Genomic DNA, 17,661 nt, shown 5'->3' on the forward strand with positions numbered 1-17,661 from the left:
AATGGTATTGTGCTTCATCCTTACTAACTGTTTCGATCACAGGAACTTTATAGACTTTATAATTTTAAAATGGAGACAATTGGAGCTCATAAACATATACCAAAATATCTGTGGTATTTACAAGAAACATGAAAACTATAAAATATATATTAATATGCCGGGGAATCTTATACTTGTTGAAAATGTAACTTTTTGTTTCGTCCTCTTCAAAATCCGATGACCATTTGATCCATTCCGCACAAATTTGATCTTCCAAGGATATCAAGTACTCGTCAAACTCTTTTGACAGAGTACTCTGTGCAATATTGCAAACGAAATCATTTCCAACTGACCATTGATAATTTCCTCCGCCCAGTATATCTGAAGTACAGCAAAGTCTCAAATTTGAAAGAATATATGTTACTCGTTCACTGTTTTTATGCATATACTATCCAACTTGTAGTACCCGTAGCGTGATGGTTAGTGCGTTAGACTGTCATGCAAGGAGTCTTGGGTTCAATCCCTGCCTGTGCCACCTTAAGGCCCAACTATAATAGGCGTAAGCAAACATAAGCTTATGTCAAAAATCCAACGAAAATTCACTTAAGTTTGCGAAATAACTGCATAGCCATAATGCAATTTTGCTCACGTATCTACATGTCAGATTTTACTTATGCGGCGAGCGACTGGGATCGCTCTTGCTTAAGTGTGCTTAAGTTAACGAAACTGAGAAAAATTGAACGAAACGGAGCTAGATTCTTTGTATTCGCACGTTTACTTATGCTCGCATATGCTAGCTTATGCCTATTATAGTTGGGCCTTTACTCTTTTCATGGGTAGGAATTGACAAATCCTCCAGGAGTTATTCTTGTCATGAAAAAGTGCTTCCTCAAATTAGCAGTTCGGATTCGGCATATAAACTGTAGGTTCCTTCCATCTCTGACAACATTATTCGCACACAGAAATGGTTGAAAGTTCTAAGCCACTAGGCCCTGGTTCTTCGTGGACCAGATAAAAATCAACGCATGTAATTTGCATGCGATACTTTGCGATTGTTTGGTTTTATTCTTGACAGATACAAACACAATTTTCCGAAGTCCTACGACAAGCTCTTGTTGTAGAAAGTGTTTTTCTTTTTTTTTTTTAAAGTTATGTAAGTTAAAAATCTTTTCCAAAACCATGTTTGTACTTTCCCTCGGTAAAAAATCCGAGGCAAGATGCTAATTTATGTTCCGGAGTGACACAATCAGACCGATGATTTGTTTTGTACTTGTGTTGAATCTGCTCCAAAATAAAAGCAAACGCATTTTTATTCAGGCGAAAGTTTTTCTTGAATCTTGAAGAGCATCGTAGAATTATCAGAAGATACGAATTAGATTAAAAGATAAGTTTACTTACGCCTCGTCAGATAGTTCACGTATATTGCTTTCATTTCGCAATGTTCTCCTATTTTCTTTATTTTGCGCCCATTGGATTCAGCGTCTAAAAATAAACCAGCACTATCCATTTCTTATTATTATTGCTTGTATAAAGTCAAATAAATAAATAAAACTTATGTTTCAACAGTTTTGTTTTCAATTTATTATTTTTCTTTGACACTTCAAATGAAAACAAAAACATATGCTTGAAATAGGGAGGGGACTTTATTCGATATTTTTGATTTAAAAATCGTTGCATCTAATTACATGTCTTAAAAATGCTAGCGCGTTATAATTGAAAAAAATAATTTTTATAAGCAATAAATTACGTTCTGCCACCAATTTTTCATGGTTTAAACGATTATTGTCTTTGTTTTATAAAATATTATCGAAAATATATCGCATTTTGGATACATCGGTTAATTTGCACATCTCTGCCTGAAATTTATATTCATCGCATTGGGTCGTCTCATGTCTGTAAAATTTCTTCCGATGACAGCTACTTCAAACCGGAATTCAATCTCCGAAAAAGGATGCGTTTGCGGAGAAAGTTCCGCTCCGACGGTTACCTCGATAGGGCTGAATAATTAGCAAGAAATAATCAAAACACACCTTTGATCTTGCAAAGTAAATAGATCCGAAAAATCTCTAAAATTTTTTCTTACACTTCGCAATTTCAGTAACTCCGAATCCCCATCTTCTTCTTCACTTGTCGGTAAAAAAGGCAATATATTCACGTATCACTTCTTTTTTTAATAACTTTTTTTGACAAAAAAAATAAAACTAAACAATTTTACAAGAGAAACGTCAATGAATAAGCTGTGGTTTTTTTCTTTTGCGTGTGCGAACGAAAACTCTCGTTTTTTATGTTACATGAAGCAAATCGTTCGCACAAGCGAAAACGTTTATTCGCTTGTGCGATACAGAATGTCACCCCAGAGTTTTGTTTAAGGAATTATATAGTGGGCCTTACCAATAGGTATTCAAAAGTAAAGCTCACTTACATATTTAACTGGGGTTTGAAAATGTTCCCATACCAATAAACATTTTAATAGTTAAGTTAAGGGCTAAGACCCAGTTAAATTTATTGTTGGGAAACTTAACTATAAACGGACAGTTAAATATAAAACTCCATGGTTTGCACTGTCGTCTTGACAGCACACGCAACAAATACTTTTCAGGTCACGAGGGTTGAGATTTGTTGTGATTGTTGTCTGCTGATTGTTCGTGGCAATATTTTATAAAAAAGTAAGTAGAATAATACTTGTTTTAATATATAATTGTGATTATGATTTCCAAGTTTATGCTGAAAAAAAATATTTACCTGTAGCGTCGATAAAACTTTGTATTGTCATATTTTGAAAATGGTTTAATTTTGTCTTTATATACTTTTTGCCTCCTTGTTTTGTTTATGTTTGCAAATTTTACAAATGTCAATTCAATGCTGCCTTTTTGACACAGAATGTAGTAGATATTGTAATAGAAGGCTAATTAGTAAAAGACGTGTTTATTTTGGTTATATTATTAGTACACATGGAAATTAACTCGCTGTTAAAATTTAACTCAACGATACCTAAGCGTGTGTTTAGGGTTTTATTATTGCTAAGGCCCAGTGTCAAGTGGTTAATCACAGGAGATGCATTTTGTTTACTACTTTTTTTAATAATATTTCCTTACTTGATGTTCATTTGTTTGTTTTTTAATCTTAGTTTTTGTCCTTTTAAATTAAAGAATTTGTTAAAAAATAATACCTTTTCTTTTCACTTTTAACACTTTGTGATTATCATCATTGTATTGTGTCGTATAGTAAATCTATGCAAAATTTCTTTTCCGTGAATACAAATGAGATAACTCCATACCTACCCTTAATCCTATAGTGGGACCAAGCAAGAAGGTTCCATAAGTCCTCATTCTTACATCGATGCTTCCACGCAAAACCCTATTTTTGGTTTTTATTCCAAATATTTTTTTTGTTGCCATTTCAGCAAATGGAAAAAAAAAAACAGAATATACAAAAGTTTACCAGAAATTTTTTTTTCTGGCACAATTTCTTGTATCGTCATTAATAAACACAAAATAAAAATATTTTTAAAGGCTCAAAAATAAAAACTTATATTTTAGTATTTTTTATTTAATAACAATTTGTTTCTGCCTTGCATTGAATTTTAACAACGTAAAAAATCACCTGGAAATCTCTACATTTCTTTCTTAATATGCTCAAAATGCACATTTTTTCTGTTTAAGTTTGACGTGATACGGGTTCTAGCCAGGCCAGGGCGGTCAGTAAGCCTGACTGCCTATGGAACAGTTACCCTGTCAGATGCCCAGCAGCAGACAAAATTGATGTCAAGTACCAACCATCAAAAAATCACCCACTGTCAGTCGTTCAGCCATTGATCGAAATGAATCTCCGAAAATCCAAAACTAATTTTCTTAATCCGAAATTCATTTCCAAATCTCCTTACGAGGCTTTAGCTCTGCTGAGTTCTAACAATTAAAACGGACTGAAGATTTTGTACAGTTGTTTTTAATTACAGCATTTTTTTATTTATGCTAAATTATTTTTACATAAGTTTATTAATAATAAATATTTACAGTAATTAAATTATTTCTTAACTCTAGTATTTTTATTCACTAGCTAAAAATGGATTTTGCTTCGTTAGATTGGCTCTGTTTATTTTGTTTACATTTGTGTTATAAGGGTCTTAAGTCTAAAATGAGTTTTTCTTTATTTAAGGATCTTTACATCGCTATTCGGCTTAAGCTATGCTGATTACATTTGTGAGGTTGCTTACATAATATTTTTAGGAAAAATAAATATAAATATAAAATCCCAGAAAAAATAACGAACTTTGTTCTTCCTACACATGCATTTCATACATGCATTCTTATTCCGTCAATTGACCAAACACAAACAAATATAACCTAAATTTTATACTGCTGTAACTGATTAGAAAGAGAAGAGGGGATTTTCACGAGTATGTTCGTTGTTTCATACATGTCAATATTAAGTAGAAGAATAATAGATGCCGTCAGTCGATTTTGTGCTTTAAACTTTGGATAAGAACAGACGTGTTGACTTTGGCAGTGTGATTTATATTTGGAATTAAAATTTAGCCACTGTGTATTGATAAAGCACTGTTAAGCGGAAAACACAAAGATACTTTGTGTTAGCGTTGAGTGAAGTTTAAAGTTGAACCATACAAATCCCTTCCAACCTATCACAATGTTGCTTTTAAGCTCATCCTTTATTTCGACAATCGTAAAGAGAACGTAACGCGGCACAAGCGGTTGAAATATTTTCTACTTTTGGGCGTTTTTTGTCTGAAATTGTCACTTTGTATATGTTTTTCAAAGTAAGTGAAGCAAAACAATTCTCTGTGAAAAAAAACGAACATTTTTTAAATACATCATATAAAAACAAATTATTAAAATGTCATTTGAGGAGAATTTGATATCCTTGGTAAAGGAGGAAGAATAACTTTTTAATACAAAGTCAAGATCATATAAAAATGCGACAAAAAGAGAAGTCGCCTGGGACAAAATAAGCACAATTTAAAAGACCAGGTAAAGTATTTCCCTATATTACAAGCTACCTCAAATGGATACAAACAATGAAAAATTATATCCTTTTTAGTTCAAGATTGTAAGCAACGTTGGAGGAGTCTCAGGGACAGATTCACAAGAGAGCACCTATGTATGACTTCGCTTCCATCTGGCAGTGCAGCTATCGTTGAGCCAGATGACAAATGGGAGCTTTATGATTCCCTGGAATTTTTAATTCCTTCGCTCCTTACCAGGAAGTATGTGTATTATGTATAATCTTTAAGATTAATTTCAATAATTTGTTTACTTATCTTTTTGTAGACAAATTGGAAACACCGAAGTTCCTCTCACAGAGAGCCCCGCGGTGACTGCGTCACCGAAGAAATCACGCGGCATCAAGCGCAAGGCAGCGGAGGAAACTTTTAAAAGTTTCCTGGATGGGTTGAGCGTCATCTCTTATCTTACTGTTCATGCAAAACATTGGGAATATGATGAAGAGGTTGCCGGAATTAACTAGGATTCGATTACATTCCCAAATTTTTGAGCTCATAAATAATGAGCTGTTACAGTCTGACAACGACAAATAAGTTTTTATTATTATTTATGAGCTCATTATTTATATGAGCTCAAAATGTGCTATAAAGATCTGTGATTTGTGAATTTTTTGTATATGTACCAGATCTGTGATTTCTGAAGTTCCTTTTTTAATAATAAATATCTACTAATTTATGAAAGTTCTTTGTTGAATTTTTTGAACAGATTTTTGGGATGATACTAAAGTAATTTGTATCATTGTCTTTAGCTTAAAATTCAATTTTTTTGCAGAAGATAAAAAAATTAATTTTCATTATGTACCGACTTTATGTATCCATCTACATAAGATGCACCAAAAACTACAACAAGTAGATTGAGATTAGACCAGAAAAAAATCGAATAGGAGTGGGAGAGAGTCAATATCCTCCCGGGATAGAGGGCAAATTTCATACAAAAATTGATATGTATGTGAATTTTTGAATGTTTATGATTTATTTTGGTTTTCAAATAAATATTCCTTTATCTTATCTCTCATAACAAAGGCAGCTTGAGACGAGTTATTGGAACCCAATGACCTGGATGTTGAGAGTGGTGCAATCTCACTTCACCAAAGACAATGTATAATTTGGTCGTTCCTATATCGTAACGATCGACAAACTCGGGAGAGTAATAAGCTGTCATTTAGCTTTACAAAGTTATGTAAGACAACTGTAGCCTTAACTATTTTATCTGCATTATTTGGCAGCATATTAAGGGTTGTCGTTAGTATACGCCATTTAGCCACCAAAATGCCGAAAGCGTTTTCAATAACGCGGCGGGCTCGTGAAAGTCTCTTATTGAAATTTATCTTCTCTGGAATTAACACTTTTCCTGGGTAAGGCCGCATTAGGTATGTCTTTAATGGGAACGCAGAATCTCCAACCATATAATAAGGACATGGATAGTCAAAATTCGGAAGTAGTTAAGGCGGAGGTAAATTGATATCACCGGCAATAATCTTCCTCCCAAAAGATGAGTCTTTAAAAATTCCACCATCGCTCTGGCTTCCGTATGCTCCGATGTCTACCGTAGTAAACGTATAGTTTGCATCACAAGAGGCAAGAAGTACGATGGAGTTATGACCCTTATAGTTCCAATATTCTGATCCAGCACCAGGAGGACATTGAATATTCACATGTTTGCCATCTATCGCAGCAACACAGTTAGGCAAATTCCAGAGAACTTCAAAATCCGAAGCGATTCGTGGGGTTAAATAAAAGGGCATAAGATGATCCAACAGTAGGTCACATGTTTCATATATGATGCTTGCTACCGTAGAATAACCTATTCGAAACATCCAGGCAAGAACTTGTTTTGGTACTCCTTGTGACAGATACCTGAAGAATTATTCTATTTAATAAAATAATACAAGAATTAATACTAAAAACCTACATCATGTAGCAAAAAGAAAAAATGTATTTATCCAAGAGCTGCCGGTAGAAGAAATGTATTCTATTCAATGTATTTAATTCAATGTATTAGTATTATTTATTCTATTCTTTGTATTACTATGTATTAGTAAATTCAAATAAAGCCGTTGCTGTTTATCGTTGAGTTGACCGAGTCAGTCAATGGTTAGCCTCAGTCGAAGTAAGACATATTAAATAAACTGTGCTCCGCATAATCCGAAAAAGTATAATAATTGGTGTTTTCTTTTTAAACGTTTGACAAAAAATAGAGATTTGTTTGCTGAATTATAATCGGTTACAATCAAAACAAAAAACAATCGAGCTTTCGGATCGATCGGTTTTCTCCAACATGTTTTTTCCAAGTAGGGTTCAATAATTATAATTCTTATAATCTTCTAAAAATGCTCTGGATTACGTTCTTTCATTTGTTCAAAATTCTGGCAAAGAAACCAGTCTCATCTCTTGTTAGATTAAGTTCACGAACCCATCAACGTCTTTTCTGGAAGAACCTCTTCTTCAAGTAGATCGATGAAGTTTTCGTATGCCCAATATGCTGCATATGCTTATATCCCAATAAATGCAATTTTTTGCACTTTTTTATTGAGATCCATGATATTTGTTACTATTTTGAGAGAATCAAAATTTAAAAACACATTTAATTTGGGAATTGTTATTTGAATAATGACAGATGTCAATCAAAGTACAATCGAAAGTATAGAAGCGTAACGATTGTCAGCGCTAACACAAAAGTAGCTTTGTGTTTCTTAAGCCGGTACATCGCCGATACATCGACGTTAAATCTGCAAAACATCGACATCATTCATTTTGTTACTCGTTTTCCTTTTTTTGCACAATAACAGAACTTTTTTTGCACAATAACAGAACAACAAAAACATCGGGAAAACATCGATGTATCGAAGATAGAACCGATGTTTTTTTAACATCAATGTTGTAAATAACACATCGATGTTTTTTTTTTAACGATGTTGCATCCCTAATTGTCACACATCGCATCATAATTCAATTATTGAATGTACATATAATAATTGCGATTTTTAGGCCCCGAAAACACAAGAGGCTTGGAACGCTATTGCCAACGATTTCAACGAAATTTGGCAATTCCCAAACTGCATTGGAGCTGTGGATGGGAAGCATGTGGTCATGGTCGCACCACCTAATTCTGGCAGCATTTTTTATAACTATAAAGGTACACATAGTGTCATCATTAATGGATATAGCCGATGCGAACTACAAATTGATTTACATCGATGTCGGCCGCAATGGGCGATTTTCCGACGGTGGTGTGTTAAACCGCTGCACATTTGGACAAGGGTTGGATAACAATCAGCTGTGCTTGCCACCACACAACCCACTACCCTGTTACCTACAAGCTCATTTTCAAAATAACCGAAACCGGGTATCCCTAAAGTATGCAACAAAAAGAAGGCAACACTTAATAGTTAGTAGCAATCGTTGCAGATACGGAGGCGGTAAAGTGGAAATGTTGGTTTGGTAAGGAAGCTTAGGTTGAGTAGATTTTCTAAGAAGCAACATTTCCACTTTACAAAAAGAGACCAATCCGCGCTGATTCAGAAGCGTGAGATAAAAACTGGGATTCTTGTGTTGGTGAAGTGGAGAACCATCAACGGGATAGGAGCTTTTCTCTATTATATGAAAATGGGTAGTCCGCAGGTTGGCTAGGAAGCCTAGACCTTTTCCAAATATAATAGCCGGAGAGGAAACTCCTCTTATAAAAAGCCCTCAGTCATATGACTTAAAATTAATCCGAACAATAATTTAAATACATATTCCAATTATCTTTGCAAAAAAAAAAAAAAAGAAGATATACGTTCCTATATATAACTTCAAACAAAGGGGGGGTTCCGCATAAAGGGGAGTTGAAATAGAGTTTGAAAGAACAAGAAGTAAAAGAGATCTTGAAGATCCAATTTTTGTAATAAAATCGAAGACGATTCTTGTCGAATCAATGATAGATTTTGTTTGATTGGCGTATGATTGCCACTTAATTTATTTTGTTATGTAAAATTAAATACAAGATTTAAAGATATAAATTAATTTTTGTGTTAAATAAGAATTTAAATTTTGCTACATGCATATACATATATATATATACAGTTTATAGATTAAAGTATTTTAAAATTTAAATATTTAAATAAAATATTTTGGTATTTAAAAAGGAAAACTATGGATTATTTATGAAGCCTAAAACCATGAAGATGATGGCTTAAGTTTTTGTTTTTAAAGGGATGAGAGAGTAAGGGGAAAATGGGGAAGAAGTGATAAGGAAAAGAAGCCGAGGAATGGGGTTGGTCTTAGCGAGGAAGACAACCAGGTAGGGAGGGTTAAGATAAATATCTCGCGCATCACTACCACCGGGATGCTAGACTGGTATTATTTTTTGTGATGAGTCCTGGGTCGAAGAACCTTCGAAACCGTTGAGCTACGGGTTCTATTAAGCCAGTCACGACCCCAAACAGGCAAAGCGGCTCGTTACAACCCGGTAGACAATTGCCTGTTCCGTATGTCCTTGTCGCAGACGACGCGTTTGCTTTACGACCAAACTTATTGAAGCCATTTGGCGAACGCGGTCTCCAAATTTGTCTGCCAATGAATAAATTTGCAAATGTTACTCAAACGGCATCTGCAAATTTATTCATTGTCAGACGTTTGCATTCATTGGTGATCTCCCAATGAATTTTGTGTACACACGATTGCCACATCTGCAAATTCATTTTTCTTCAAAATGATTGATGAACAAATTTTTCTGCAAATCAATTTGGTGTGTACACGGTTGTCAGCTTGCGTGTACACGATTGCCAGAAATTTACAAATTAATTGGCAGATATTTGTCTGCAAATTAGGAGCCAAACCATTTGTCTGCAAATTAATTTGGTGTGTACACTATTGTCAGCCATTCGAGACAAATTTTTCAGTGGCAGATCTGGCAATATTTGCAGATCTCTCTATTGTGTACACTAAGCTTAATAAAAATATAAAAATTCCCACGGACTTTAATGTCTTAGTTGATATAAATATAGAAGAGCAAGATCAGGAAATAAGTGACAGTGAAAGCGAAGATACAATCGAAGACAATATGTCGTCTATCGATTTTCTGAATTTTGCTTCGAGAATAGTTCCAGAATTTGATGGTTCACCGGAGAATTTACAGTTGACGCTGTTAATCTGGTCAACGAAAATGCAGGGACTAATGAAAGTAGCGCTGTTTCTCTGATTAAAACAAAATTATCAGGAACAGCACGCAGCTTTATAACAAACGAAAGTACAGTTAATGAGATAGTACAAACCCTTTAAAACAACATTAAGAGCGTATCCTCTAAAGCACTCATTTCAAAAATATTGAGTGCAAGGCAAAACAATAGGCCTACGAACACGTTTATCAAAGAAATAGAGGATTTGACATCTTCACTTAAAAGGGCATACATTTCAGAAGGTGTCCCTTCAGGCTAGCTGAAGAATACTCCACCCAAAATGCCGTGAAATCGCTATCTACAAATGCGTCCAATGAGAAAATTAAACTCATTATGGAAGCAGGTACGTTCAATAATATGAACTTTACTACTTTACACTACTACGTAAGACAATCCGCCGGTACCACAAAATAGCATTTGAGTTTTTTTTGTCAATCTCGGTTTTAAATGCGTTAGCTATTTACAAAAAGCATACAAATATGCCAATGCTTCAATCTAGGCAGTCTATTTGTGAGAATCTTTGTGGGCTTCCGATTGAAACACAAGGATCCTCTAACAAGCAAGGAGTTGGAAACGAGAGATACAACCAATCGAAGGGCACGGAAACGGTGTAACAATTGCTACAATGAACTTTCAAAAAGCGAAGGAAGAAGTGCAGCTATGATAAAAGCCAAGAAAGTGTCAACTTATTGTGATTCATGCGAAGGAAATCCCTCTTTTTGCTTGGAATGTTTCAACAAAAAGCACTAATTTTTTTACTACCTAAGTGTTTCATATATTTTTGAATTCGAAAATCTAATTTTCTTTATTTATTTTTACTATAAGGCAAAATTAAACAAAACTGTACTACATGAACTTAACCAACAATAAAAGTCGAAGTTTTGCAAGTAAGTGATTTTGGATTTTTTTCCTGCAAAGCAGGGACTTTTAACTAGCCACTAAAAAAACGTATTTACAAAAATACCTATACCGTGACCCACCGGTGGTGCACATGGCCTCCTATGAATATTTTGTGTGACCCACCGGTGGGTCACATGGCAGCGAACGTGTTTTAAAGTTCAACAACTGAGAGCCATGATACAGCAAGAAAGGGCGGTTAAGCTTGTTCAAGACTTTCATGGACTTATTACAGCGGATGAAGAACAGAAGCAGTTCCTTTTACAATGTGTGCAGGAGCATAGAAAATTGTATCCTGACTGCAAAAAGGAAACATTAAAAAGGAAATATTCGCTTGAAATATAAACTTTTTTAATAAGTTTAACTAATAATTAATATTTATTTAATAGTATTGTATTAAACTGAATAAAAATAAAAAAAATCAATGAAAACTCAAAATTGGTCCATACTGATTTGCCTTCTTATCTTTGAAGTCAAGTCGGGTAGGGTTCCTATAGGGCTACGAAGCGAAGATTTTGTGCATAAGTATATCTAGGAGGTACGAACAAAAGGATAGGGATATACAGACAAAAAACATCTTCATGACAACATCAACCCAGAAAGAGCTTCTATGACGTATTTCCCATCAATCACAAACAAAATGCACACAAAATTAAAACAACAAAATATAGAGTGCGTTTACTCAAACAACGGAAAACTAAAAAAATTCCTTAGTTCAATAAAAGACAAATCCACAAGGACTAATAAATCTGGAGTATATGAGATTAAATGTGAAGACTGTAACGCTGTTTACATCGGCCAGACAAAGCGAAGCATAGGCGTCCACTTTAACGAACACTCGAGCCACATCAAGTTCAACCGACCCGAAAAATCCTCCGTCGCTGAACACGTCCTCACCAACAAACACTTCAATGTAAGCTTAGAAGATGTTAAGCTTAAAAAACATGTAACAAACCATCGACGACTTGATGCATATGAAAGTCTTTATATCCACAGAAGCAACAACACTATCAACAATGACAATGGCAATATAACGTCACCTTTGTTTAACATAATTTAATGTCTCTTTTTAACTCTAATTGTTATTGTTATAATCAAAAGCTTTTTTCAATTTCCTTTTAAATGTTTTTATGTACTCATTTCTTTCTCTTTTTCTGCCAAATCAGTGTATTGCTGAAGATGAACCACATTAGGTTCGAAATGCATTCAATTTTGACAAAATGAAATTAAAAACTTACATCGATAAGTTTCTTGTGTTTGGTTTTTTAATTTTGCTTTGTATTTGTTTGTGGTCAATAAGGTGTATGTTGTTTTTGCCTTTTTTTTTAAAAGAAATGTCATGGAAGTTTAAAAATGTATGTTTTGAGTTCACAATAATTTTTTACTTATTTATCGTATACTCGTATTATAATTTAGAAACATAAAGTTCCCAGAGGAAATCCCAACCGCTTCAACAGTTAATTGCAACTCGAATGTTTGTAGTTGGTTGCAAAATCAAAATCTGCTTCTACAATCAGTTCATTGTTTCAAAAGCTAAATACGGTAAGTTTATTTATTTTATCAAACATCAAGGTTTGTTAGTGAAAATGGACTAACTGGGCTTATTTTGCTAGAAAGCTCGCTTCAACACCACATGTTAATGTAGTATTCTACGAACAAACCCCCTTTTTAAAGTTTTATTTTATGTCAAATTTGTTTGGTTAAACTTAAAACTTTGAAATCTACCGCCAAGTCAAGCGTGAAATGGAAAACACAAAGAAAACAGAAAAAAGGTAAAAAAAAAAATAATTTTAGCTTATAAACTACATGATTAAACATTTAAATATTCTTTAGAAACAAAAAGAAGAACTGGACGAAGGAGTCAACAGAAGCCCTTCTCGATTTCTATGCTGCCAGAGCTGATGAGATCCAGCATAGACGCAAACAAAAAACTGGATACGAACATCTTCTAGAAGACATGCTATCCGCTGACTATGCTGTAAGTATTTCGAGTACCTATACCTACCTACATACATATATACATAAAATTACTTTCTGCTTTAGGACTCCGATACGACCAGCTCCCAATTGGAGGTAAAAATCCAAACTCTAGTGCGTGCGTATAAATATGCCATAGACAACAACAACCGCACTGGAGCAGCACCATGTGTTGCTCCGTTTATGGAAAAAATGGACGAACTTTTTGGGAGCAAGCCCATATTGACTAACGTCCACAACGTCACGTATGGAGCTGCCGCAATTGGAGTAAGTTATCTTTTGGTTTTTGTTTACTTGAACGATGAACCGCGACGGACAGTCTTCGAAATTGTATCACACTGTCAAATCTATCTGAACGAATTCGAACAGCAATCATCTGCGAGACCACTGTCGAACTGGGCGGAAAGAGTAGACATGACAGTAGACATTTTGTATAAACTGAACGAAAAGAATGGGTACTCAAAATGTTCTTTGAGATCAAACTTTCTTTTCATCTGAAGTCTGGCTGAGTTTGGAAGTATTCCTTATAAAAAAAAGGTGCACAACCCGTTATAATAATATTATGATAATATAATTATAATAAATAATCATCCGCTCTTAAGGTAAAGTTTATTTGATAATGCATAAAGGAGTGTAAAACTAGCTTACACCACAAGTGCCACTTGGGAATTAGAATATTAATTCCATATTCGCTTTGATCGGCGTGTAATTCGACTAGCAAAGCAAGACTGACGGCAATATTCTTTGATAACTCTGTCTAACAGAGTCTGACAAAAGTCTTGACTCAGAGAAAAGACCAGCCACACAGGTGCTGCGCGTTCATTGTTTTAACGAGGTACTCTCTACTAGCCAGACAAAGTTTTGATTTTCGGACAAGTGCATCGGTCTAAAAGGAGGAACGAGAGCGTAAGCAAACCACCCGAAAGACGACCACGTGCGCCTTACCTCTCTCCTCCTCGTCTCATTACCGTCACTGTCAAGATCACTACCCGGATAAAGAGGTGTCCAAAAATATTCCTCAGGTGAAATTCGCCAGCACCAACTGTCTACAGCGAAACCATCGTCATCGTTGGCCTCATATGGTAAACTGGGGTACATTCATCATCGGGGCACATTCGTCAAAGTCATTTTCGGTTGAATGCACTCTGAATTTAGAAATGGATACTGTTGTATTAAGTTAAAAAAGTAAGTGTAGGTCTACACCTTCTTAACTTTTATATTATCTATTGTTTTACTTAATTCTACAATTATATACTAAATATTTAACGTATAACAGTTTTTGTGAAATTACATAAATTGCTCTAATAAAGACACTTGAAGACACAACTTGAAAGAGACAACATCGTTTACTTAAATATCCAAAGGACTAACAGAACAGATACAACACTGAACGCATCCTTTACTGAATTCATGAATACGTTCTTAGTTTGACATTTGTGGTTTCGCGGTAAAAAAAAGTTGTGTGTTGTTTTGTCTTTTTGTGATCTCCGTTGTGATTTTGGGTAGTGAACAAGTAAGTGATTTATTTATTGAAAAATTAACTGTAGAAAATCCAGGTTTCGCTTACTTTTTAGTTCATTAAGTTAGGAAGTCGAATTAAATAAAAAAAAAGCCTATTTTGAATTGTTTTAAGAATATGTACAAAAAATGTTTTTGTTGGGAAAACGGGGTACATTCGTCATTTTGATTGGGGCACATTCAGCAGGTGCCGAATGTACCCTGGGTTTTCAAAAGTTTCCATTATTTTTAATTTTACAGATATGCTTCGAAATTATAAAAGGAAAACGGATAGGAATCTTATAAATGAAGAATCGATCAAAAAAGCAATTAAGGACGTATTAAACAAAAGCGAATCAATTTCATCTGCTTCAAGAAAATACGGATTAAAACGTCAGACGTTGCAATCAAGGCTTAAGAAACGAGATCCTTTGAAAGGATCATCGGAATCCGAGGACGAAAATGAAATCAAGTTTCAGTCCAAATACACATCTAAACAAGTTTTCACAAAGGCTCAAGAAGAAGAACTAGTTGCGTATGTAAAAAAGTCCGCTTTTCACCACTTTGGTTTAACATATTCATAACATTTAAAAATAACTTGCCACATCCAAGCAATTGGAACACACTTAAAGAAGCTTCTGAAGATTGGCTTTTTGGATTTTTAAAGCGGAACCCGAGTCTTGCATTGCGGAAACCAGAAAATATAAGTGTTTCTCGCGTTAAAGCGCTAAATAAAGCAGCCGTCGAGATTTACTTCACCAATCTTCGGAATCTTTATGCAAAATACAATTTTCTTCCAAAAGATGTCTACAACCTGGATGAATCGGGAATAACGACCGTGTTGGATACACCAAAGGTAAAATGACACTTCATGCTGATTGATTTTTAAATAATAATTAACATCCCGATCATCAATAGCGATCGCTAGCCACGAGATCATAAACCTCGCATTATTATCCGACCTTAGAACAACAGGGTTCTAACTGACATTTTTTTCAAAATTGAGTTATACATGTGGTCGCAGTAAATCGAGTATGCTCTTTCGATTCCTTTCATCCATATTTGTCTATCTTTTTTAGTTTCCTATATAGTCAATAAAAATTAAGGAAACAGTTCTAAGTACCTACCTCAATTTATAAAAAAAAACTAAGTCCACAAAGTTCTAAGTGGTAAATAGAACCTAGTTTACATACAAATTTTTAAAAATGCAGATAGAACTTTGTAACACAACAAGATGCAGATTGAACTTTGTTGCTTTAAAATATTTAAACGTTTCCCGTACTTAAAACTAAGTAGGCTATGAATTTTGTGATAAATTTGAATTTTATCAGAAATGTACAATTCTGTTTTATAAGTTTGCGCTGTTTGATTTTCCAAATTTGTGATCCAAATATTCATACATTTTACTAAGTAAAGGTAGGTATTTCTATTTTAAAAGTAAATCAATAAGTGTACTGTTTCAAATAGACCACTCATTTAAAATGTCCTCTTCTTCAATAACTTTATTCAGATGACTCCGCATACGCATTCTTTTGGAAGGAGAAATAATAAATTAAGAAAATGTTCCACTTGTCATCCAGGATTTTTTAATTGTTCCTCCAGGAGTAGAAGAAAACTTAGTCAGGGAGAACAGCTGTACGTCCGTTGCGGATGTGCACGATGAAAATAATTCTTCAACGCAAGCCGAAGATTTAAACGAAAACGTTGAAGTTTAAGCTAATGAAATGGCAAGTGCGCTTGTTAAACAAAAGACTCGTAAGCGTAAAAGCTGCTCGACGAAATTTCACTTTTGAGTATTTTTTTGGAGGTACTTGGAAACAAGATCTAGGTCTGTAAATCGTTTTGGCTTGGAACATTTTGTATTTCTCAAAAATCCGTCTACAATGCGCACGAAAACAAAAATGTAATATCTGGTATGGCCAAAAAAGACAAACGAGGAGCTAAGTCTGTAAAAAGAATTAGCAAAAATAGGGAAGAAGAAATAAAAGAGCATATACTATCTTTTCCAACAATAGAGTCACACTATTGTAGAGCCAAAACAAATAAACTGTATTTAGATCCAAACTTAAATATAACCAAAATGTATAACTTATACAATGATGCTGTTCTTGATCCTGTAAAAGAAAGTTTTTACAGGCATGTTTTCAATACTAACTTTAACCTTGATTTTCACCATCCCAAGTCGGATAAATGTGGCCAATGTGAGGCCTATAATGCAGCAACAAAAGAAGATGCGTTAATTGAAAAATTTACAAAGGAACATGAGATGCATTTAAATTTAAAGATGATTAGAGAAAAAAAGCTTATGACAAAGAATCAGGAATTCCCATTTTAACTTTTGATTTGCAAAATGTTTTATCATGCCCAAGAGCTGAAATTGGTCCTATGTTTTATTGTTCAAAACTAAACGTTTACAACTTAACAGCTCATTTATCCACAACAAAAAAAAGTTTACTGCGCTATTTGGACCAAATATACCGGTGGGCGAAGTGGAAACGACATTGCCTCAGCCTTCTCAAAAATATTGGAAAGGGTCTTCAAAGAAAATGTTATTACAAATTTGCGTGCCACAGAACAAAAATTCAATTATGACATTCGCTGTCCAAAATTTTATAAGAACTCACCCTGATATCGAAAAAATAACCATGAAGTACTCCTTACCAGGTCATTCAGGATTGCAGGAGGTTGACAATGCTCACAGCCAAATAGAAAAACATTTGTCTGTTAATGAGTATTTTTCACCGATGGGACTCATCCGGCTCCTTAAAACTGTGAACAGAAGGAACCCATTGGTAATAATGCAAATGAAATCTACTGATTTTAAGGATTTCGCAAGAGTTTCAAAAACCTGTTTTGAATATAAGAACGTACCGTTCACGAAGCTTAAAAATTTTAAAAATAACCCAAGTAGAAAATGAAGTCGGGTTTTCATTGAGTTACCTCGATGATGACGAAAACATGATTTGTGTTTCAATACGAAAGGTGACTTAAGCGAAAACCCGAAGAAAAAAAGAATAACAACTGCACATATAGGAACACCAACTTCCTTACCCATAGATAATATCGAATGTGTTCCAGAAAGAGGCGGTATCTCGAAAGAAAAGGAGAAACATCTTTTGTCGATGTTTAAATACA

The 17,661-nt window shown here is 34.3% G+C and overlaps 1 protein-coding gene and 1 pseudogene across 1 annotated transcript in view; both read right to left on the reverse strand.

Moving 5' to 3' along the window:
• Positions 1–3,918: 3,918 nt before the first annotated feature.
• Positions 3,919–15,828, reverse strand: LOC129948816 (uncharacterized; annotated as a pseudogene).
• The window catches only part of LOC129948814 (signal-induced proliferation-associated 1-like protein 1), a 72,311-nt gene continuing 58,568 nt past the window's right edge, over positions 3,919–17,661 (reverse strand). Inside the window, exon 6 of the transcript XR_008781964.1 lies at positions 3,919–4,775. The gene's annotated coding sequence lies outside the window, so the exon portion shown is untranslated. The remainder of the gene's footprint in view (positions 4,776–17,661) is intronic.

The sequence above is a fragment of the Eupeodes corollae genome, chromosome 3, assembly GCF_945859685.1.
Source record: "Eupeodes corollae chromosome 3, idEupCoro1.1, whole genome shotgun sequence".
NCBI lineage: Eukaryota > Metazoa > Arthropoda > Insecta > Diptera > Syrphidae > Eupeodes > Eupeodes corollae.